The 23,320-nt window shown below is 43.1% G+C and overlaps 1 protein-coding gene and 1 long non-coding RNA gene across 2 annotated transcripts in view; one reads left to right on the forward strand and one right to left on the reverse strand.

The window, feature by feature from the left end:
• LOC145349659 (uncharacterized) overlaps positions 1–12,648 on the reverse strand; it is a 94,930-nt gene extending 82,282 nt beyond the window's left edge. Inside the window, exon 1 of the long non-coding RNA XR_013888134.1 lies at positions 12,567–12,648. This is a non-coding gene — a long non-coding RNA (uncharacterized LOC145349659). The remainder of the gene's footprint in view (positions 1–12,566) is intronic.
• Positions 12,649–13,177: 529 nt separating this feature from the next.
• Positions 13,178–23,320, forward strand: part of creb1b (cAMP responsive element binding protein 1b) — an 87,677-nt gene continuing 77,534 nt past the window's right edge. The window contains exon 1 of the mRNA XM_080198595.1: positions 13,178–13,324. The gene's annotated coding sequence lies outside the window, so the exon portion shown is untranslated. The remainder of the gene's footprint in view (positions 13,325–23,320) is intronic.

Raw genomic sequence — 23,320 nt, forward strand, 5'->3', positions numbered from 1 at the left:
CTCCTGTACATAGTAGGCATGGGTGAGCTCTCTATTGTCAAGCTTCCCGATTAAACTTTACTTGATCATAAACAATCACCTGCATCCCCCAGCTTCCCCAGAGTTGTGGCTCATACAAGTCTTGCATTTTATACACCCAGCCACCCATGCCCCCAATCCAAACGGTTCAGCTTCCTGAGTCAGTGGCATGGCCCCTTACCATTGCTCAGTTCCTACAGCTGTGCAGCCTGGGGGAGGAGGAGATATGTTAGTGGCAATGCTGTCCCCTCGGCTTGAATGTCTTTCATCCCTCATGGAGCAAAGTATAACTCCCTTGTAATGTTCCCCTGAAAAGCCGGCCACCCAGGAGTGGCTCAAACTCCCACCTAGGAACATTGCCACCCCCCCCCCCCCCCCCACGCTCCCCCCCCCCCCCCCCCCCCCCATCAAGCAACCAGTGAGGATTGCCATTCCCTCTCTGGACCTGTGCTCACACCACGGCAAAAGTGCCTTGAACTGACAGAGACTAGACTATTGCCCTCCACTCCCCACACTACTCATGGAACCGACAGCCAGAATTGCAGGCCCATGCCCAGCACCCACCCACACCATGTCTTCAGGCCCACACCCAGCATTCATGCCCAGACCCAAGGTCCATGCCCAGCAACCCCCCACCAGACCTGAGGCCCACACCAAGCCCACACCCAATAACATCTCCCAGAACCTGATAATCAATCGCTCTGGATTAAGAATGACTTATATGGCTCCCCTCGGCCATTCTGGTATCCGCTCTCCATTGGACTAACTGTGAGTAGCCTGTTCATCTTCAATACCCCCTTTGGAGTTGAAGATGCCAGGCTCACGTTTTTATAAAGCTGTTTTATGCTGTGCCAATGTGACTTCACGCCAGCGAGATTTCAATATCTAATGAAGATGGAAGTGATGGTGAGACAGTCAATTTATGAGATTAAAATTTATGAAAATTAGGTTCCCGGTCTCTGTGAGCAGGAACCTCGTAGTGTGCCTTGGGCACAGAAAGCAGAGAATAGCAGTGGAAGGATACATTTTTAACTGGAGGTCTGTTACAAGTGGTGTTCCACAAGGATCAGTGCTGGAGCCTCTGTTGTTTGTAATATGTATGAGTGATTTGGAGGAAAATGTAGGTGATCTGATTAGTAAATTTGCAGATGATACAAAAATTGGATGAATAGTGGACAGTGAGGAGTTTTGTCAAGAAGACACAGCAGAACATAAATCTGCTGGAGACCTGGACCAAAAAATGGCAAATGGAATTTCACCCAGACATTTGAGGTGATGCGATTTGGAAGGTCCATCACAGAAGGAAAGTATACAGTAAATGGTAGTGCCTTAGAAATATTAGCATACAGAGGGATCTGAGCACGCAGACCCATAGTTCCCTGAAAGTGACAACTCGGGTGGACAAGGTGGTCAAGAAAGTGCATGGTTAGGCCGCATTTGGATAGAGTACAATCCTGGTCGTCACACTATTGGAAGGATGCTGATTCATTGCAAAGGGTGTAGAAGAGATTTGCCTGGTTTGGAGGATATGGGCTATGAATAAAAGTTGAACAAACTTGAACTATTTTCATTGGAGTGTCGGAGGACTGGGGGGAAAGGTGGGGGGAGAGAAACTGATAGGGGTTTACAAGATTATTACAGGCTTGGATAGAGTAGATAGTCAGAGTCTTTTTCCCATGGTTGAAGGGTTGATTAGTTGGGAACATAGGTTGAAAGTGAGAGGGGGAAGATTTATGAGATGTAAGAGGCAAGTTTTTCACACAGATTGGTGAATGCTTGGAACATGCTGCCGGAGGTGGTGGTGGAAGCATCTGGATAGATATATGAATACGCAGGGAATAGAGGAATATGGACCAAGTAGAAACAAGAAAATATTAAATTAGAGAGGCACCTGCGTCGGCAGACTTGGTGGGCCAAAGGGCCTGTTCCTGTGCTGTACTGTTCTTTGTCACTAGCAGTGGATGCGGAAAATCAGGAAATGAGATCTCGCCAACAAGAATTTTATTTCCCAATTCTTGCAATATTTTGGGCTCCCATCACTGTTTATGCTCATGGTTAATGCAGGCTCACAATTGCTCCTGACAAGTCTGAGAGAGTAGAGAGGAGATTTACAAGAACGTTGTCAGGGTTTGAGGGTTGCAGCTTTGAGGGGAGATTGGATGTGCGAGGGTTGCTGGGGGTGAGGGGTGGGAAGCTGTTGTGGAGAGAGGGAGAGAGAGCAGGTCGCAGATACCAGGGATTTGGTGTGATTGGTAAAAGGATTGGAGAGGACATGAGGAAAAATGTTTACATCAAGAGGGTGGAATTCACTGCTTGATGACTTGGGCAGAATAGTAGCACATAGAATTTAACCCTGAAAAGTGTGAGGTGATGCATTTAGAGTGGACTAACAAGGCAAGGGAGTACAATGAATGGCAGGATGCTACGAAGTACAGAGGACCACAGCCATTTAGGAATGCATGCACAGAGATCCTTGAAGGCAGCAGGACAGATAGATAAGCTGACTAATAGGGTAAACTGGACACTTGCCTTTACTATCCGAGGCACAGGACAGAAAAGCAGAGAGGTTATGGTGGAGCTGTATAAAACACTCATTACACCACAGCTGGAGTACTGTGTACAGTTCTGGTCATCACATTAAAGTTTAATTTACTATTTTCACAAGTAGGCCCACATCAACACTGCAATGAAGTTACTGTGGAAATTCCTCAGTCGCCACACTCCAGCGCCTGTGTGGTTTGACAGTGAGGGAGAATTTAGCATGGCCAATGCACATAACCAGCAAGTTTTTTGGACTGTGGGAGGAAACCGGAACACCCTGAGGAAACCCATGCAGACATGGGGAAAATGAGCAGAATTTGCAGAATGACCCAAGCTGGGAATTGAACCCGATCCATGGAAGTGATTGAAGTTGAAAGTATGCTGAGGAGATTCACAAGGATGTTGCCTGGGCTGGAGCATTTCAGCTATGAAGAGAGGCTCATTAGGCTGGGATTGTTTATTTCAGAGCAGAAAAGACTTGAGGGAGAACCTGATCAAGGTGTACCAAATTCACAGGATTATAGATAGGAAGAAACATTTCCCCTTAGTAAATAGGTCAATAACCAGGGGATTGAGATTTAAGGCAAGCGGAGATTTGGAGTGAATTTGAGGAAAAACCTTTTCACCCAGAGGTGGTGGGAATCTGAAACTAACTGCCTGAAAGAGTGCTAGAGGCAGGAACCCTCACAACATTGGAAAAGCATTGGAGAAACAGTGTGGCATGCGAGGCCATGGACCAAATGCTGTCAAATAGGGTGAGAATGGATCAGTGATGGCTGGTATGGATGTGATGGCCCAAGAGCCTCTTTCTGTGCTGAAAAACTCTGTAACTCACTTTCATGTTTTTCCATTTGCTTTTTATTTCTTGCTCTGAAATCTCTGAACATGATAACTTATAAGAAGTCTCACAACACCAGGTTAAAGCCAAATCTGCTACCAAATAAGCCTGCTGGACTTTAACCTGGTGTTGTGAGACTTCTTATTGTGTTTACCCCAGTCCGATGCCAGCATCTCCACATCATGATAACCTGTAACAGCAACCTGTAACAGCATTCCACTTTATATCTAACCACAGGTATGAACAACTACCAAATATGCACACAAGATGGCTCTGTACTAAAGATTTGCATCCAAATTTCTGCAGTGCAATTCACATGACTGTATTCTTGCTCAACTTTTGAAGTCAACATTTCTCCTTCTTGCCTAACTCAAATCCATTCAGAGGTGAGCCACTACAAACATAAATTATGCCAGCCCCATAGGAAAGGATCGTCCAAATACCCAACCTTCACACTCACTTCATATCAAAGTTAAAGTGGTTCAGGCAACCCAAATATCATGGGTTGAGAGGGATAAGTCACCCAGCACTCACAAATATAATTTAGTAATTTGAACTGCTTCGGCCTTTTGGCTAAGATGCAAATGAGATCAAGCCTTGGAGGAGGAGCTATACCTACTCCAATCAGCTTGGATCATGTAGATCAAGCCCAAGACAGGAGGTGAGAGCCCTGTCTTGTCAGCTTGGGATTGGGACTGTCTCAACTTGTTGGGACTCTGAATTGGACTTGATTGGATTGAATCGGAATAAAAACAAAAAAAAATTGAACTGCTTCAAGAAAAAAAATTGAACTATTTTGGAAGAACAAGGGTGGCACTCAGTTAAAACGGAAGGGCAGGAGCATGGCACAGTGATTATATTAATCTCTGTGATCTGTATTTTGATTTTATCTCAAGCTAATAGGCTGGAGATAATAGGCTGGAGGGATTTGGTTAACACCTCAGGCTGTTAACCAAATCCCTCATGTGTAGAACAAAACAGGTGCTAACTCCTGAGAAATTAAATCACATAAATATGTCCAGCATAGGAAATGAATGTGCAATGGCATGTTGATGTGATAGATAAAGGCTGTACAAATTTCATCAGAATCTTTTTTCGGAGACATTCCGTGCTTTCCACAGGGATTCCATTCCATGGGGATGTTCACAGTAACTTCATTACAGTGATAACGTAAGCCTGCTTGTGACATTAATAAATAAATAAACACTCAATTTGAACTGGCATCTTTCTGTGGATCTGCGACTTTAGCTATGGGAGAATTGTCTGTGCATTCCAAGAACCCATTTAAAATTCAAACTCTCACAGATTCCATCTTGATGGGCAGTTCATTAGCAAGATTTCAGACTAAATTTAGTTTGAGAGGGAAATATGAAGAATTTACTGGCAACTACATACAATGTACAGCACAAAAACAGACCATTCAACCCAGATGGTCCATGACGATGTTCACGCTCCACACAAGTCTCTTTCCACCCATCTTCATGTAATCCCATCAGCATAACATTCTGTTGCTTTCTGTGTTTACCCAGCTTCCTTTAAATGCATCTAAGCTTGTCACCACTCATTGTGGTTATGAATACCACATTTCTCTGGTTAAAAAAGCTGTTTCCGAACTCCCTATTGCAGTTACTAGAATTACTTATATTTATGGCCCCAGTTTTGATCTCTCCCTTTTTCTTTGCCCAACCTATCAACCCTTTTCTAGGAGGACCCAAAGACAGTGAAAAGAGATAAATACAGCTTAAGAGAGTGGGAAACATAGTTGCAGATGCAATGTAGATGTAAGAATTAAAAAGCTGAATACTTTTAAAAAGGGTTAAACTTTTAAATATCAATATTCAGAAAAATTTGGGTGCAACCATAATGATTTGATTGAAATAACAAATCCAAAAGTAACTAGCCTCTTTAAATAATCGTTTACACCCTATTTGCAGTTACTCAGCATTGAAAGAACATACATCTGTGATTGGGAATGTACCTCCTGAAAGCCTGGTGAAAGCAGATTGAAGAACTTCAAAAGTGAATTGGGTATATCCTTGAAAATCACAAGGTTATGGGAAAGAACAGGAGAATAGGACAAATTGGGTATTTTGTCCAAAAAGTCAAGTTAGGCACAATGGACAGGATGGAAGTTCCTCCAATGCTGTAAAATTCTGAGACTTTCAAATGAAAGAATTCTGAGCGACACCAAAGTTGGTAACACATTCTCCTGTAAGTCAAGGGCTGTGGAGAAAGTCAGTATTAAAACAGGTCTTTTCAATGGTTCAGAGTTCCTTGAATTATTTTGACCCATTTGTGAGATTCAAGATCAAGCTAATGGATTTGTTGTAAAAAGAGAAGAAATAGATAAGAGTTCAACCCCATATTGAATCAGTCACTAACTACCACCCTTCCTTGCCAACTGCCTTCTTAATATGTTGCTTTGGTGAAACCCTTTATATAAGGGTTGGATTAAGAAGTCACTGATGACCAAACATGCAGCACTACATATAGAATATACAACATTACAGTGCAGTACAGGCCCTTCGGCCCTCGATGTTGCGCCGACCAGTGGAACCAATCTAATGACCCCCTAACCTAAACTATTCCAATGTTATCCATATGCCTAATGTCCACAACTTCAAAGGACTGGTACATTAAAGAGTTACCTGTGATCCAGGAATGGAGAGCTATTTGTATATCTCATGCAATTTTAAACTCCATTGATGTCAATCGAAAGTAATACCTTGAGTGGGGCCAAGGGGTTCCACGTTATCCCACAGGCGTCCATGCCGCTCCACCAATTGTTTCACTGGGCCAAAGCAATGTATAATTTCTTGCTTCTTGAGTCTTTCTGTCTACTTTCCAGACATAAAATCTAAACTTACCATCATTACTTGCCGATTTATTTAATCTTCTTTTTTGCAACAGTGGTACCCTGTTGCCTGGAACATGGCCTTTATTCATTTTCCTCAGTATCATGTTCAAGCATTTTCTGCTCTGAACAGTTAACCGTGCCTGGATTCATTGCAGTTTGCCAAAGAGGACAGCCTCCTAACTTCCTGACATGATTATAAATGCATCCGAAGTTCCAGAGACTCAAAGTCTGTAGCGAAAATCTGGCATGACCAAAGTTAAAAAGTATTGTGGTCTGTTATTCCAATTTAATACAGCTAATTCACTAAAAGGCTGGGGAAAGCAAAAGCTTTCTTTGATGTCAGACTGAATTAAGGCAATTTAATTTGAAACATTAATGGAATTAGCTAGATAAGACAGAACACTAATATACTGTGGCTGACAACACATCCATCAAACAGATATGCTTCAGGTGGTATCATTAAAAAAAACTTGTATTTATATAGAATGGCAACCTTGGGATGCCCTGAAGCACTTTATAGCAAAATGAAATACTTTTCAACTGTAGTCACTATTGTAATAGCGGAAATATGGTAGCCAAAGTACTTACAGTAAGAGCCGCAGACAGCAATGCAACAATGCCCAAATGATCTTTATTATTTAATATATACTATACATCATATAATCTATGGGCGGGATATTCCATGACGTGGATGTTGTCAGACTTTTTACCGGGATATTCCACACAGCTCACTGCTTGTTTCGCAGCAGAGGTGGCCTGTCATTGCCCAATGATGAGATCTTCTGGTTCCACTGCTGTCAACATGGTTTCACATTGAACGCAACCCTTTGCCACTGGGAAACCCACGATGAGGGTGCGCTTTCGGCAAGACCAGAAGATCTCGATGTGAGAGTCTGGAAGGTACCGGTCTAATAGTGGAATTTTATGGCCTTGTTCACCCTGAAACCACAAAAGCCGTTAAAGTGGTCTGTGCCTTGCCCAGTCCGATTCCCACGGCGGGCAGAGTGGTAAAATTCCAGCCTATATTTTTAGCATGAATTTAAGGGATAAATAAAAAATGGAAGCTGATGTTCCACAGGGCTCAATGCTAGGGCCACTGTCGTTCATTGTTTAGCTGACAGGAACAGATTTGGCAGGTCTTATGTTCCATCAAGCCTCCTCTAATCATTTAATAATGTTTGAGTGATGTAATTAAAATTACATTTGTATATATACTAAAGAGACCAATTTGAGCCTATGGCTTTCTTTCACAGACGTATGGATCAACAGAGCTGAACTTTTACATCAACCTAGAATCACGGAATCATAGAGGTTTACAGCATGGAAACAGGCCCTTAGGCCCAACTTGTCCAATGCTGCTCTTTTTTTAAACCAATAAGCTAGTCCCAATTGCCCACATTTGGCCCATATCTCTCTATATCCATCTTGCCCATGTAACTGTCCAAATACTTTTTAAAATACAAAATTGTACCCGCCTCTGCTACTACCTCTGACAGCTTGTTCCAGACACTCACCATCCTCTGTGTAAAAAAATTGCCCCTCTGGACCTTTTTGTATCTCTCCCCTCTCACCTTAAACCCATGCCCCCTTGTTTTAGATTCCCCCGCCTTTGGGAAAAGATGTTGACTGTCTACCTGATCTATGCACCTCATGAACTTCACTTTCCTGTTGTACCCTTTGTGTCCAACAATCAATTAATCTCAGTCTTGAATATACTCAAGAACAGAGTGGTCAAGAACAAAGTGGTCAAGGAGGGTGGTCACACAGTCCTCAGGAGTAGAATGTTCCAAAGATTCATAGCTCTGAGTGAAGAGCTTTCTCCTCATTTTAGTCCTACATGAACTATCTCCTATCATGAACTATGATCTGCAGGCAGGAGAAACAGCCTCTCAACATTTATCCTGTCAAGCATTCACAATTTTTTCATGTTTCAATGAGATTACCTTGCATTCTTCTAAATTTCAGAAAATATTGATCTATTCAACTCAATCCATAGAATCTCTACAGTGCAGAAAGAGGCCCATCAAGTCTGCACCGACTCTTCAAAACAGCATCCCAACCAAGTCCTCACCTCTGCACTATCCCTGCACATTTACCATCACCTATTCACCTAACCTGCACATCTATGGACACTAAGGGGCAATTTAGCATGGCCAATCGGCCTAACATGCACATCTTTAGAGTGTGGGAGGAAATTGGAGCACCCAGAGGAAACCCACGTAGACACAGGAAGAATGCGCAGACTCCACACAAGTGCCCAAGGCAGAATCGAACCTGGGTCCCTGATGCTGTGAGACAGCCTTGCTGACCACTGAATCACCAATGAGAAGCTTCTCATCCCAGGAATCAATCTTGTGAATTTTCACTGCGTCCCTTCAAAAACAAGTTCATCTTTCATTGGGGAAGGAGACAAAAACTATACACAACAATCCAGGTTTAATTTCACCAAAGTCCAATCGAATAGCATCAAGAATTCCTTACATCTTATACTCCACACCCCGTGCAATAAAAACTAATACCATTTGCCTTCATAATTTAGTTTTGAAATCCCTATCCTTGTCTGCATATTCCTCTATTGCTATGCCCCTCCCTGCCTCTGTAATACCCCCCAAACCCTCCAGCTCTCTGCACTTTGCTAATTCTGGTCATTTGTGTGTTCTCACTCATCATTGCTCCAGCATAGGTGGCGGTGGTTTTGGTTACCTAGGCCCCAAGCCTCCAGAATTCCTTCCTTATGTCACTCTACCTCACTTTCCTTTGAGAACTTCATGCTTTTAGGTGTCCCGTTCACTAGAAACCTGTCCTGGTCCCCCATGCCAACACCGTGGTTAAGAAAGCTCACCAAAGTCTCTACTTTCTCAGAAGACTAAGGAAATTTGGCATGTCAGCTATGACTCTCACCAACTTTTACAGATGCATCGTAGAAAGCATTCTTTCTGGTTGTATCACAGTTTGGTATGGCTCCTGCTCTGTCCAAGACCACAATAAATATAGAATCGTGAATGAAGCTCAGTCCATCACACAAATCAACCTCCCACCCATTGACTCTGTTTACATTTCCTGCTCCTCAGAAAAGCAGCCAGCATAATCAAGGACCCCACCCAACTCAGAAATTCCCTCTTCCACTTTCGTCGGGAAAAAGATAGAAAAGTCACTCATCAACTCACTCAGGAACAGCTTCTTCTCTGCTGCCATCAGACTTTTAAATGGACCTGCCACACACTAAGTTGATCTTTCTCTACACCCTAGCTATGACTGTAACACTAGATTTTGCACTCTCTTCATTCCTTCTCTATGAACAGTATGCTTTGTCTGTATAGTGCACTGCATACTAATATACGTGACAACAATATATCAAATAAATCCTTAAGAACTACCTCTTTGACCAAGTTTTTAGTCAATTGACCTCATATCTCATGTTGGTCTGTATCATACTTTGTTTTATATTATTCTGCAAAGCCCCTGTGGATGTTTCATTAGATCAAAGGTATTGCACAAATAAAAGTTATTAGTGTAATTGCATGGTGGGCCTTGCAGTTTGACGTTCTGCGAATTGTATGCAAATCAAATCCCTCTGATTAGCAACATTTACCAGTCTGTCATCATTAAAAAAAATTCACGTTTCCATTTTTCCTACCGTATTGGATAATTTTACATTATCACTTCCTCACATTATATTCCATCATCTTCTTGTCCAATAACTTAACCAGTCCATATTCTGTTGCATTCTTCTCATAATTATCTTTCCCAACTAGCTCTGTATCATGAGTAGATTTGGATGTCATATACTTAGTTCCTCATCCACAGCAATGATTGTAAAATAAAGTAAAACTTTATTTTACATCCATTTGATGAGAAGACCAAACTTTAAGGTCATAACTATGATACTCACTAATAAATAGGGAACTGAGGAGAAAGCTCTTTAACCAAAGAGAGGAAGAATCTGCGACTTGCAGGTAAATAATATGCTTTTTTAAAAATGTATTTATCAGTCAGAAGTAGTCTTACATTAATACTGCAATGACATTACTATGAAAATCCCCTAGTCACCACACTCCAGCGCCTGTTCGGGTACACTGAGGGAGAATTTGGCATGGCCAATTCACCTAACCTGCACATCTTTGGTCTGTGGGAGGAAACCAGAGCACCCGGAGGAAACCCACGCAGACACGAGCAGAATGTGCAAACTCGACACAGACAGTGACCCAAGCCGGGAATCAAACCTGGGTCCCTGGCGCTGGGAGGAAGCAGTGCTAACTACCGTGCCATCATGCTGCCCATACTGTACTATATATACATTTAATAATAAGCTAAGTAGCATGTGAAGGAGATAGGAATAGAAGATATTGCTTATTTGGTGAGGTAAAGGTTGAGAGGAAGTATGTGGGGTAGGGCAGCCTTTTTCTCTGCTGTAAACTTGATTCCCCTCCATTTATTCATAACAGTGCAATGGGACATTTACAACCACCAAAGATGAAAAATGAGTTCCAAATTTGACATCTCACCCAAAAGCCAATAGCTGAGTGCAGCACAACCTCAGTACAGCACTTCAGTTGGTATAATCATAACAGCCACCTCAGGCTCAAAATCAATCATTGCATTAATTGTGATAATCCAAACATGGCATCACAATAAAGTGCACAATTAAATAGCAAGTTTCTACAAACATTATTCTGTCAGTAGGTTTCCAACCAGATCCTCTCTTCCGAGACAGAAAAACTACACCATCTCTGACTAGACACCAAACCATTTTTATAAACTGGAGCAATTATTTCTAAGTCTTTAAATTTTTCACTTCTGCATTTTAAGAGATTGTAAATTATACTTTGCTGTGAATTGTCAATAGCAGTCAAGCAACTTTTCACATTGTTCCATGGTCCAACCCCTACCCAAGTCTTAGCACCTTTCATGACCCGAGGATATCACAAAGCACTTTGCAGCCACAGGTAATTTTGAATTATAGTCGCTGCTGTAATGTAGGAAATGTGGCAGCCAATTTGCTCACAGCAAGCTCCCGTGGCCAGCAATGTTACAACAGCCAATCTGTCTTGGGTTTCATCTGGCATTCTGTGTCCAGTTCTAGCAGCTGTACTTGAGGAAAGATGCAAAGTAGAGGACAGAGGAGATTCACAAGAATAATTCCAGGGATAAAGAACTGTAGCTACATGGATTGATCAGAGAGGTTGAGACCATTTTCCTTGGAGAAAAGAAGGCTGAGAAGCGACTTGATGGAAGTATTCAAGATCTTGAAAGGTATGGAGAGTAAAAAGTGAGAAACTGTTCTCACTCAAGACAGCATCAAGAACTAGAGGCCACAGATTTTAAAAAATGGCAAAAAGAGAAGTGGAATTGGATTGCTTTCTGAAAAATGGGTAAGATTATAGGGTTATGGCAGCAGGGGGTGGCAGGGGTACAGCCAAGTATAACACTCTTTCAAAAAAACCAGTACAGACTCAAATGGCCAAATGCCCCTTCTGTGCTGTAAAAATTCTGTGATTTTTATAATGTTGACTGTGGGGGGAGGGGGAGGGTAAAGGTAAATATTTGTCAGGACACCAGGGATAAACCATTTGCTTTTCCTTGTTTGAAATTCTCACACAGAGATGTTTCTTACCCACCTAAGAGGGAAAATAGGGCCTTGGCTCACCAAAATACAGATTCGCCACCATTGTAATACTGCATCTTGATACTGACGGTGTAGCAATCTCTCAGTTCTATTCTCAGAACATCAGTCCTTATTTTGATGCTTAAGCCTCATGTCTGGGCTTCAACTTTATAACTGAAAGGCAAGACTGCTATCCACTGAGCCAAAGCCTTGCCCAAGGGATCTGACTAGGGATACTAGAGCACCCGGGGAGGGGGAAATGACAGGAGAGGGATTGAACGAAATTGATATGAGAGGATGGAAATAGCATGAGATTTCCACACCATTGGGATGGAAAAGCATAGGAATCCAATTCATCCCAAACATAGGAATAGAATGGCACGGAATGCATAATTATTGTTGCGAAAAAAGGCTCTCATTCCACCACTATTGCCCCCACTTGTCTCTCCACTGGTTAAATATGTTGTTGTTCACAAAATGAAGGCCCGTGCACGCGCACATTTTTCGGGCTAGCCAAGGCGAACGTGGCCGAGTGCGCGTGCGCAATAGTCGGTCAGTTTCTCTGAGGAGCGCGTTCACACAATCTTTGACCAAAAGGGCGCGTTTCCCATTCCATAATAATCTCTCATCGTCGTGGGTGGAGAGTCCGAACAAAAATTTATTATGATTAAAAGCTGTCACGTTGAAATCGATTCAACTGTGTGTACCTGGCGGCCTTTGAATCGATCGGCCCCCTTCACACGGGCGCAGCTCCACCTTTCGAAAGCGCTCTCGCGCCATGCGCACGCGCGTCTCTCTCTCTTATCGGTTGGTTTGGTCGCTCGCGCGCAGCCGACAAGGCGCGGCTCGCGGCCTCTCACCGCGCAACCTGGCGGCTTGGCAGAGAGAGAAGAGAATAGGCATGCGCAGTTATGGGCACCGTTATAATGACGCGGGGAGGTGGGGGAGGAGAAGCAGAGAGAAAGCAGACGGAAAGAAAGGAGGGAGGGCGGGCATGCGCAATGTCGAATGCCGAAACAAGAGGGGAGAGGAGGGAAGGACAGCGAGCATGCGCAACTGTCGGGCGCCAGAAAGAAGTGGGGTAAAGCATGCGTAGTATTGGGCACTGGGAAGGAGTCCGGAGGTGCGCATGTGCAGTATGGGGCACTAGGCAGGAGTGGGGGCAGGAGGGCATGCGCAGTGTCAAGCGCCGTGAGGAGTGGGGGAGGGGCGGACGCGAGCGGGACGTTGGCTGGCTGTTGGAGTCAGTTGGCGGCTGCGCAGTGGCGCTTCCTTACCATCCCTGCCCCCCACTCCTTTTCTCTGTTTGCGCCGGAGCCGCCGAGAAAGCGAGTCAGTCAGAGAGAGAGGGGGAGAGTGTGTGAGTGACGCGGTGGAGGTGTAAGGGACTGACGCGGTGTTTACGTCTCGGTGCGAGTGTCCAGTGGCAGCAGAGAGAGCCGGGGACTTGAGGGAAATAAAACCGGTAAGAGACGAGAGTTAGATAAATCGAGAGAGAGAGCGAGCGAGCGACAGGGTTGGGTGTGGAGGGGCGGTGTTGTTGTTGTTGGGGAAGGCTTGTATCTGAACAATGGCGGCTGGCTTGTTCATGAACAGGGCTCCTGGATTGCAGAGAGAGAGAGGGAGGGAGAAGAAGAAAGTCTTTCTCTCCTCATGAAGTAGCCTCCAGCAGTGTTTGCATCTGAAAAAAATCACCCACGCCATCCTCCTCCTCCAATTCCCCCTTCCATCTCCTTGCAGAAAGAAAACCCCGCCAAAAATCTTTTTTTTATTAAACCACCAGGCATTTATTTCTCTCTCCTCACCTTTCCTCCCCTCCGCTCGATTTTCTTTTTGGCCTGTCAAGCGATTTTTCAGTTTAGAATTGCAGCCAGGAGAGAACAGTTTGGCCACACTACATTTTTGGTTTTTTTTCCCCTCCCCTCTCTCAAATTGCTGTTTAAAGAAAATGGGCGCCCGACCACTACTACTGTGAGCAAGAAGTGAGAAGACCACGAGTGTTTCCTGTGCCATGGCTGTCATATGTACACATTTAATCCAGAAAACCATGCACATACAATCCTGCCTCTCTCATGGCTTTCATCAGTTTTTGGTTGGGATCTTGCTATGCATGCCAGTGGCAAATAAAAATGCATGGGGAGTTGCACAAGGGATGGTGCAGGGTGGGAAGTCTTCCAGGGGTGCAGGTGACCCACAGTTGTTGGGGTTTTTAATAGTTCTTTTGCAAAAATTAAAGAATGTAGCATAACTAGTGCTACTGATAGGCCATGCTTGCACACAGTGTATACAGACAACTGCCTGTGCTAAACAATTTTCACAGGATTTAACACCACAATGATAAATGATGCCAAAAAAGGCTTCGGCTGTTTTCTTTGAGGCAAAGCTGAAGTAATAGATTGAAAGATATAAATAGAAATGCGTGATCTGTTGTGACATTTCCTGAATTTGCCATGCCTGTTCAGAATTAGTGTTTAATGCAATATTTTCAAGGTAGCCAACTCTCATTTTGTTCTATAATATATCTATATAAAGCAATTCATAAATATGTTACAGATATGTAAATATTCTTTACATATTTCCTGTGGGGCCTTCATTTTTAATAGTATTGAACTGGCCTAGATTTTCCTTCAAGGTTTAGTACAGTAAATAAAGAGAATTTTAAGTAATATGGTTATTGAATTCAGTTGGTTTTGCCATCAGATTTTTTTTATGAACCATAAAACCCCTGCAGTGCAGGAGGAGGCCATTTGGCCCATTGTGTCAACACCAACTCTCTCTTACTCAGCTAAACCCCTCTCCTCAATCCCTCTGACGCCAGCCCATTCATTTCGCACGGCCAATCCACTTAAGCTGCACATCTTTGGACCATGGGATGAAACCGAAACGCCTGGAGGAAACCCATGTGGGCATGTGAAGTAGGTACAATCTCCACACTGTTGCCCAAGATAAAAATTGGACCTGGGTCCCTGGTGCTGTGGGATAGCAGTGCTAATTGCTGTGCCAACGTGAAGCAACTGCTATTCACAATAGTCAGAATCTTTCTGATATATTTTTGAGTTAATTTTGCATGGAATCCACAAGTGTTGATTTTTATCCGAGTTAGATGACATAATATAGCGAGGTGTAGTTTAGTTAGATTGTGCATATTCGTGGCCCACGTATTGCAATTGTATTTAAGTGTTGGTGTCTGTTCCAGTCAAGGGATTAGAAGCCATTTTTATCCGTGTGATCTTTTAAATTTGAAATCTTTAGTTTGCAATATTCAGTACAAGAATTAAGAGTGAACTTTTTTTTTAAATTGCAAGCTGATTTCAAGTGATTTTTCAGAATGCTCATATCAATAATTAATAAAACAAAATTTAAAGATTCAAATTGAGGTTTACACAGGAAATCTACTGCTTGGAATCTGTATAGGGCAGACGGATGTCCAGTTTATAACCATGAAACCCCATTAAAGAAATATTGCCCCCAGGATTACCAGTTTACCAATGATCAATGGATAAATAAGTTATATTTTATATTCTGTATGTAGGTTGGGAGAACTTTCAGATCTTACTGTACAGAGCCACTTAGTGGCTGGAACCAGCACTACTAGCTTGACCATCCATTACCCAATCTGGTAACAATCATTGCAAGCTCTACTGTGTTTAATTTTCTGCCTGAATGGGTCACCGATACCAAATCATTGTGGATAGCAAACCCCACTTTTTTCCCCCCACTACCAACCACTTCCTTGGACCTATTGCTTCCACTCCCTAACTGCTCGTCACTCTAGCTGGCTTTCTTAATGGCTCCCTCTCCTCTGGAATGTCCGCTTTCCCTTTGAAATGGACTATTATCACTTCCCCCTTCTCAAATACCCCCCTTAATTTCACTGAATTTACAAACTGCTGTCCCCAGGTGCACCCTTCCTCTTGCCTCCCTGACCTGTTTCCACCCCACATCCCTGTAGGAATTCTTCCAATCCTGAATACAGCTGACCACACCGATCACCCCTTTCTGTTGCTTTCTACTGTCTTCCAATATGTGCTGTGAGGCCGCTGCCCTGCACTTGACTCCACTGTTTCCTAATTCAGAGTTGTTCTTCTCACCTACATGCTGTCACCTTGTGGACAATGGTTAGCACTGCTGTCTCAGCGCCAGGGACCCAGGTTTGATTCCCAGCTTGGGTGACTCTGCATGTTCTCCCCTGTCCGCATGGGTTTCCTCTGGATGCTCCAGTTTCTTCCCACAGTGTGAAAGATGTGCTGGTTTGGTGCATTGGCCATGTTAATTCTCCCTCAGCGTACCTGTTGCATGTGTCAGTGCTGCGTCCAAATCTTGAACATGCCCTAGCTGAAAATAAGTGGAGTGCCCCAGGGGTCGGTGCTGGGGCCTCAGCTATTTACCATTTATATAGATGATCTGGAGGAGGGAACCGAGTGTATGGTGTCGAAATTTGCTGATGACACCAAGATTGGTGGAACGGCAAATTGCACGGAGGGTGTGGAGAGTCTGCAGAAGGATCTAGATAGGCTGGGCGAATGGGCCAGGAACTGGCAAATGGAATTTAATGTTGGCAAGTGTGTGGTGGTCCACTTTGGTAGGAATAATGGTAGGAAGGACTATTACTTACGTGGTGAAAAACTGCAGCATGCGACGGTGCAGAGGGACCTCGGGGTCCTTGTGCATGAGTCGCAAAAACCCAGCCTGCAGGTGCAGCAGGTGGTCAGGAAGGCTAATGGGATGCTGGCCTTCATAGCGAGGGGGATTGAATATAAAAGTAGGGAGGTCTTGCTGCGGCTGTATAGGGCATTGGTGAGGCTGCAGCTGGAGTACTGTGTGCAGTTTTGGTCGCCGCACTTACGCAAGGATATTTTGGCCTAGGAGGGAGTGCAGAGGAGGTTTACTAGGTTGATGCCAGAGTTGAGGGGGTTGAGCTATGAGGAGCGGCTGAATAAATTAGGCTTGTACTCGTTAGAGTTTAGAAGAATGAGGGGAGATCACATTGAGACATATAAGATGATGAATGGGATGGATAGGATAGAGGTGGAGAGACTCTTCCTGCTCAGAAAGGACAGTAGGACTAGGGGGCACAGCCTCAAGATAATGGGGGGGCGGTTTAGAACAGAGTTGAGGAGGAACTTCTTCACTCAAAGGGTGATGAATCTCTGGAATTCTCTGCCCGTTGAAGTGGTGGAGGCTGCCTCGCTAAATATTTTTAAGACGCGGGTTGATGGGTTTTTGATCAGCGAGGGGATTAAGGGTTATGGGGAGAGGGCGGGAATGTGGAACTGAGCCACGACAGATCAGCCATGATCTTATTGAATGGCGGGGCAGGCTCGAAGGGCTAGATGGCCTACTCCTGCTCCTATTTCTTATGTTCTTAAACTGTGGAGAATAAGTAATTTCAATATGAGGAGCTTGCTCGGGATGCTTTGAATTGCTAGGTGAATATTTTTACATTTTTGTGCTTGGATAGAGCAGACAGACTAGAAGGATTAATGCATACTTATTGTTGTAATTGGGAAGAGAAAAATAAATGCCCTAGCATTTTTGTAGGGCTCTTCATGATCACCCATTGCCCCAAATTGCTTTGCAGCCAAATAAACACTTCTGAAATGGATTCATTGTTGTAGTTCAGAAAGCATTTGCGTGCAGCAAGGTGATAATGAATGGTTAATCTGCTGTAGTAATGCTGGTGGAGGGATAACTTAGCTGGGGCATCTGGGACCTCTTTTCTGCTCTTCCAAATAGTGCCATGGGATCATATACATCCGCCAGACAGAGTCTCCATTTTAATGCAGAATCAAAAAGACAGCACCTCTGCCACTGTAACATTCCCTCCGCCTGGATTTTGTGCTCTGAATGTTGACTGGAGCCTGCAATCCTTTTACTGTGTACTACCACAAACGTGACAGCTGGTGCCGTTGGGTTCAAAGACTTCAGTCATGTGCATAACTTGGAGGGAGTTGGAAATGGAAATAGTATTAGAGCAATCTACAAATTGTGAGGAATTAGTCTTCTACTTTGTTGTTATTAATGTGGAGGTACACAGTGAGGCAGTGTGTCATGGAATCCTATTGATTCCAATAACTGAGGACAATCTCATGAGAGACAAAGCTCTTCTTTAGAAATGGATTAACCGGAAATCCCATTGGTTTCCTCTCTTGCTCAAGCAATTTGCAAGCATAATTAAAACTTGATATCAGAGTTATTGGCTGCACAGAGGAGCTTTTCAATAGGTAAATAGTCTAAAGAACAGCAATTTGATTTTCACTGCAAATGTTTGAGACATGAAGTGCCCTTGGGTAAAGATGTATTGACCATTAAAGGGGGATCATAGAATCCTGACAGTGCAGAAGGATGCCATTCGGCCCACTGAGTCTGCAGTGATGACGGTCCCAACCAGGTCCCATCCCTGTAACCCCACTTATTTACCCATTACTCCCTCTGACTAGGCATCCTGGGACTCTAAGGGTCAATTTAGCATGGGCAATCAACCTAACCTGCCCACCTTTTGGTGTGTGGGAGGAAACCCACACAGACACGGAGAGAATGTGCAAACTCCACACAAATGATGACCCAAACCGGGAATCAAACCTGGGTTCCTGTGAGGCAGCGGTGCTAATCACTGTGCCACTGTGTGTCCTTAAATGAGGAAAATGATTTGGTAGTTATTAATTTTTCATTGATAAAGCTTCATATACGTGTACTATCACCATGTACTGAGGTACTGCTCAAGGGTGTCTGATATCAAACTGAAACAAGTTATTCTAGCCTTTATACATCTTTGATAAAGCCACCTCAAAATACTCAATGCAGTTTGCCTTCAAAATGGTAATTTATGTTCAGAAAAATTTTTGAAGAGTAACGGTGATTTAGGACTTGAGATTTAAACTATGGAAAGAAACTCAACAACTAGAACGAAAGTGAGGCAAAATGCATATTTTTAAAATGTTCCTCATTTTACAATGTAGATGCAAACAAGTAATTTAATTCGACTGGGTAAGGTTTAAAGGAGATGTATGTGGCAATTTTTATTTTACACAGTGGGTGATGGGTGCCTGGAACTTGCTGCCAGTTTGTGGCGGGGAGGGAGCAGATACAACAGTGACTTATAAGGGGCGTCTGGACAAATACATGAATAGGATGGAAATAGAGGGATATGGTCCCTGGAAGGGTAGCAGGTTTAGTTCAATCGGGCACATGGTTGGTGCAGGCTTGGAGGGCCAAATGGCCTGTTCCTGTGCTGTAATTTTCTTTGTTCTTCGACTGAATGCAGAATTAGAGGTGCTAGTGTTACACTACAGTATGACTAGAATCAGAATAGGAGGCCTGGTATTTTACCCCTCTTGCTGCTTCCACACAAAACAGTAGTGCAGTCCTTGTTATAACTTTAAAATAGGAGCAAGATAAACAATTTTGAAAGGGGGTTGAGAGTTACCATTAATGCTAAGTGCAGCTAGGTGATAGAATACTTTTTTGAGTATGTTCCCTGAATTGCTAATAGCCCCATGGAGACTTGATTCCAAGGAATGCATCTGGTTTAGGGTGTGTCAGTTATGCTAACAGTTACTGTGGAGCTTTACTTTAAAGAGGTGCATAAACTGTAAAACTTAACCCAATTTTCATAATGCCCCAGTAAAGTACACAGACGAGGGAGACGGTGAAAGTGATTAGGTAACCCAAAACAGTGAATTTTGTTTTTTAAGTTTCTTACTTTCCATAATCTCCGGTGTGACATGGCACATGAGCAAATTAGTTCTAGTCTTTGGTGCTAGTGGCACACAAAGCAACCCATTCCTACTGCTGCGGTTTGCCTAGAGCAAGGTATTGGATGACAAGACATCAACTTGATGTTTCCACAGTCAGCTTTTATATTTGTAACTCTGTAACAGATTTGTCTTGTCTGTGGGTTGTTTCTGCAGCAAAAGGCATATATGGGCAGGTCGTTAACCTGACCGTCAATCTCCCTACACCATTCACGGGTTCAAGCTCCACTTCTGAGACTTGAGCACAGTCTAGTCTGTAGCACTGGGAGCTTGCTGCAAGTTTAGAGGTAAAACATTAAACTGATGTCCCATCTGCCCTTGGGTGGCCGCGATCATCCCCATGGCACTACTTTGAAGGAAAACTGGCAAATTTCCCTGGTATATATTTCTTAATAAATTTCACTAAAACAAATTAACTGTTGGTTTAACATTGCTGTGCTCAAATTGGCTGCCATCTTTCCCTACATTCCTGCAGGGGCTTCACTTCAGAAAGTACTTGACTACAAAGCAGTTTGGGATATTTTGAGATTGTGAAAAGCTTTATATAAATGAAGTTTGTTCACTTTGCCCAGGGCAGATGAGCTGCCTTCAGTCTGCCTCCGGCCGTTCAACTGTCTGATTCATACTGCTGCCAACATAGCTCTCGGGGTTTTGGAGCATGTGAACCTTCACACTTGGTCAGTGTGTGGTTCCAAAGGAAGGGAGGTAGGTGATTGTGTGCGATCTTAAATCTATTTAGGAGTTGAAGGAGTTCACCAGTTTTCTATAAAGATTTTCTTTAATTATAGGGTTAAAAAAAGTCTCCTAATTACCACAGACTAATTATCAACTGTAGTTCAGAGGATAAATGAGCAAATCAGATCCCAGTACATCTGAATTGGATCTTTGGAGACAATATTGTTTTATCTCTGAATTGGGTTCCACTGTACCTTACCAAGACTGACGAAAAAATTAAAAATCTCACTTATAAGGATCTATATAAAATGGTTTTTGAGTGGTCATTTAAAGCCCAATTGCTTTTGTAGGGATCCACAGCACATAACTACCTGTGATTTAACAAAAATTGACAGATCATGACAATGGTGAAATGGGAGCACAATGTTATCACTGGGGAAGTAGGATATAATCTTCTGTGAACATCTAACTTAAATTTCTCTCAATTTGAAAAGATTTTTTACATTGTGCCTGCCCCAGGATTCCTTGCCACTAACAGAAATTGCTCAGGAAAAAAATTACTGCAGCCTGTCTACCGTGCAAATGGTTGCATGACACAATGATAATGGTGACTAATCATGGCAATTAATTGGTGTGCTACAACAGAGCCAGACACGGTGAAAGGAAAAACCCTCTAGTGGACCTTTTTGGGAATCATGGCTTCCGATTCGCGTCCCTCCAAGCATGGTTTGCTTATCATATGTCATAACTCAAGTACGGTGCGATACAGTTTTCTGAAATAAAGCCATATCTGACATTGGCTAAGAAGAGATTTCTGTTGACCAGGTCCCTTGTTCTTCACCTTATTGAGTGCACGGTGACTCAGTGGTTAGCTCTGCTGCCTCACAGCGGCAGGGACTCAGGTTCAATTCCCAGCTTGGGTCACTGTCTTGTGCGGAATCTGCGTGTTCTCCCTGTGTCTGCATAGAATTCCCCTGGGTGCTCCAGTTTCCCCCTCAGTCCAAAAGACATGTTGGTGCACTGGCTAAATTCTTCCTCACTGTACCCGAACAGGTGCCTGAGTGGGGCATCAAGAGGATTTTTATAGTAACTTCATTGCAGTGTTAGTGTAAGCCAACTTGTGACACTAATAAATAAACTTCAAAAAACAGTTTAAGTAAAGGATAAATTGCAGTGGACAAGCTTAAAAGGCAAAACAAAATATTGTGGATGCTGGAAATTTGAAACGAGAACAAAAAAATGTTGGAAATACTCAGGCTGCATCTGCAGAGAGAAAATAGAGTTAATGTTCAGGGAACCTGACAATTTAACACTCTCTCCGTCTATACCTGACTTGCTGACTATTTCCAGCATTTTTATTTTTATTCTAAGCTAAAAATAAAAGATTTGCATTTATATCATGCTTGACAAATCTAAGGATGTACCAAAGTGCTTTGCAAGCAGTTAATTGTTTTTGAAGTGTAATCACAGTTCCTCTAAGCATATGTGGCAGTGTAACATGGTTCCACAAACAGCGATGAGATCAATGAACCATTACTTTATTTTGCTGATGATTATCATGAACACAAATAGCTTTAAAACTTCTATCATAAAATGAAAATCCAGCATTTAGAAAATGCTGGAAGCACTCATCAGGACATGCAGCATTTGTCGAGTGAGAAACCAAGTTATCGTTCAGGTCAATGACTTTTCATCAGAGCTGGAAAATGTTCGAGTGTATAATTTTGAAGCGTATTTTTGTTTTTCTTGTGTATTTCCAGCATCCACAATATTTTGATTTCCTTTCTAAAATAAACACCAAGATAAAGAACTTTTTTTAAATTCCCCTCCCTTCCTGAATGTGGTGACACATGCCATACTGTGAAACTGACAACTTTCCACAACCACGTCCAGCTTGTTTAAGCCCAGAGGTGAGTGTTGGCAGATTTTTCAATCATGTATCTTGCTTGCACCATGTCCATATTGTGTAGCAGTGGTTATTTATGGCAATGATGAATGAAATCTCTTCTACCCTACCTTCTTTAACTGTTGTGTCCAAACAGACAGAAACCAACTCAACACAGGCCAAGGTATAAACCTGGCACCTTCGTGGTCTTTAGGCCTCTTTCTTTACTGAATAGTGCATTTATGAATGGAAAGAGTAGGGGACCTCTCTAAGTGGTGAAGAGAAACTTCCTTTGTAAATTGAAATTAAACAAACATGGGGGCTTCATCTAAAGCATTCAAAACTTTTTGTGTTCAGTTGCTCTGACATTGCTGAGGGGTGGCACAGTGGTTAGCACTACAGCCTCTCAGTGCAGGGACCTGGATTCAATTCCAGCTTCGGGTGCCTGTCGAGTTTGCACGTTCTCCCCGCGTCTGTATGGGTGTTCTGCGGGCGCTTCGGTTTCTCCCGCAATCTAAAGATGTGCGGGTTAGGTTGATTGGCTATGATAAATTATCCCTTAGTGTCAGGGAAGTTAACCAGATAAATATGTGGGGTTACTGGGATGGGACCTGGGTGGAATTGTTGTCAGTGCAGGCTCGATGGTCCAAATGGCCGCTTTCTGCGCTATCGGGATTCTATGCTGTGTTGGAGTATTTGGCTTCTTTGCTGACTGCCATCTTCATTGGATTACTTTTCCATGTTCACGGAGCTTGGTTTTACTGTCACTTTCCGATTTCACATTTATTTGCATTTTGATGACATCAGTGCCAAAGTTATTGTAACAGTTGATTGATAGATTTTGTTGTCTTGGTTTGCTCAACAGTCCCATGTCTTAAATTAATACTTTATTTACATGGTATCCCATGCATTTAGTTTTACTGTTGAAGTTTAAAGTGATGCAAAATCTTACCACAGCATCATAGGGCAGCACAACAGTTAGCATTGCTCTCTCACAGCACCAGGAACATGGCTTTGATTCCAAGCTTGGGTAACTGTGCAGAGTCTGCACATTCTCTCTGTGTCTGTTTGAGTTTGCTTCGGTTACCCCCCACATCCAAAAGACATGCGGTTGGGTGCATTGGCCACGCTAAATTCTCCCTTAGCA

The sequence above is a fragment of the Carcharhinus amblyrhynchos genome, chromosome 11 (genome assembly GCF_965287045.1).
Source record: "Carcharhinus amblyrhynchos chromosome 11, sCarAmb.v2.hapA, whole genome shotgun sequence".
Lineage (NCBI taxonomy): Eukaryota > Metazoa > Chordata > Chondrichthyes > Carcharhiniformes > Carcharhinidae > Carcharhinus > Carcharhinus amblyrhynchos.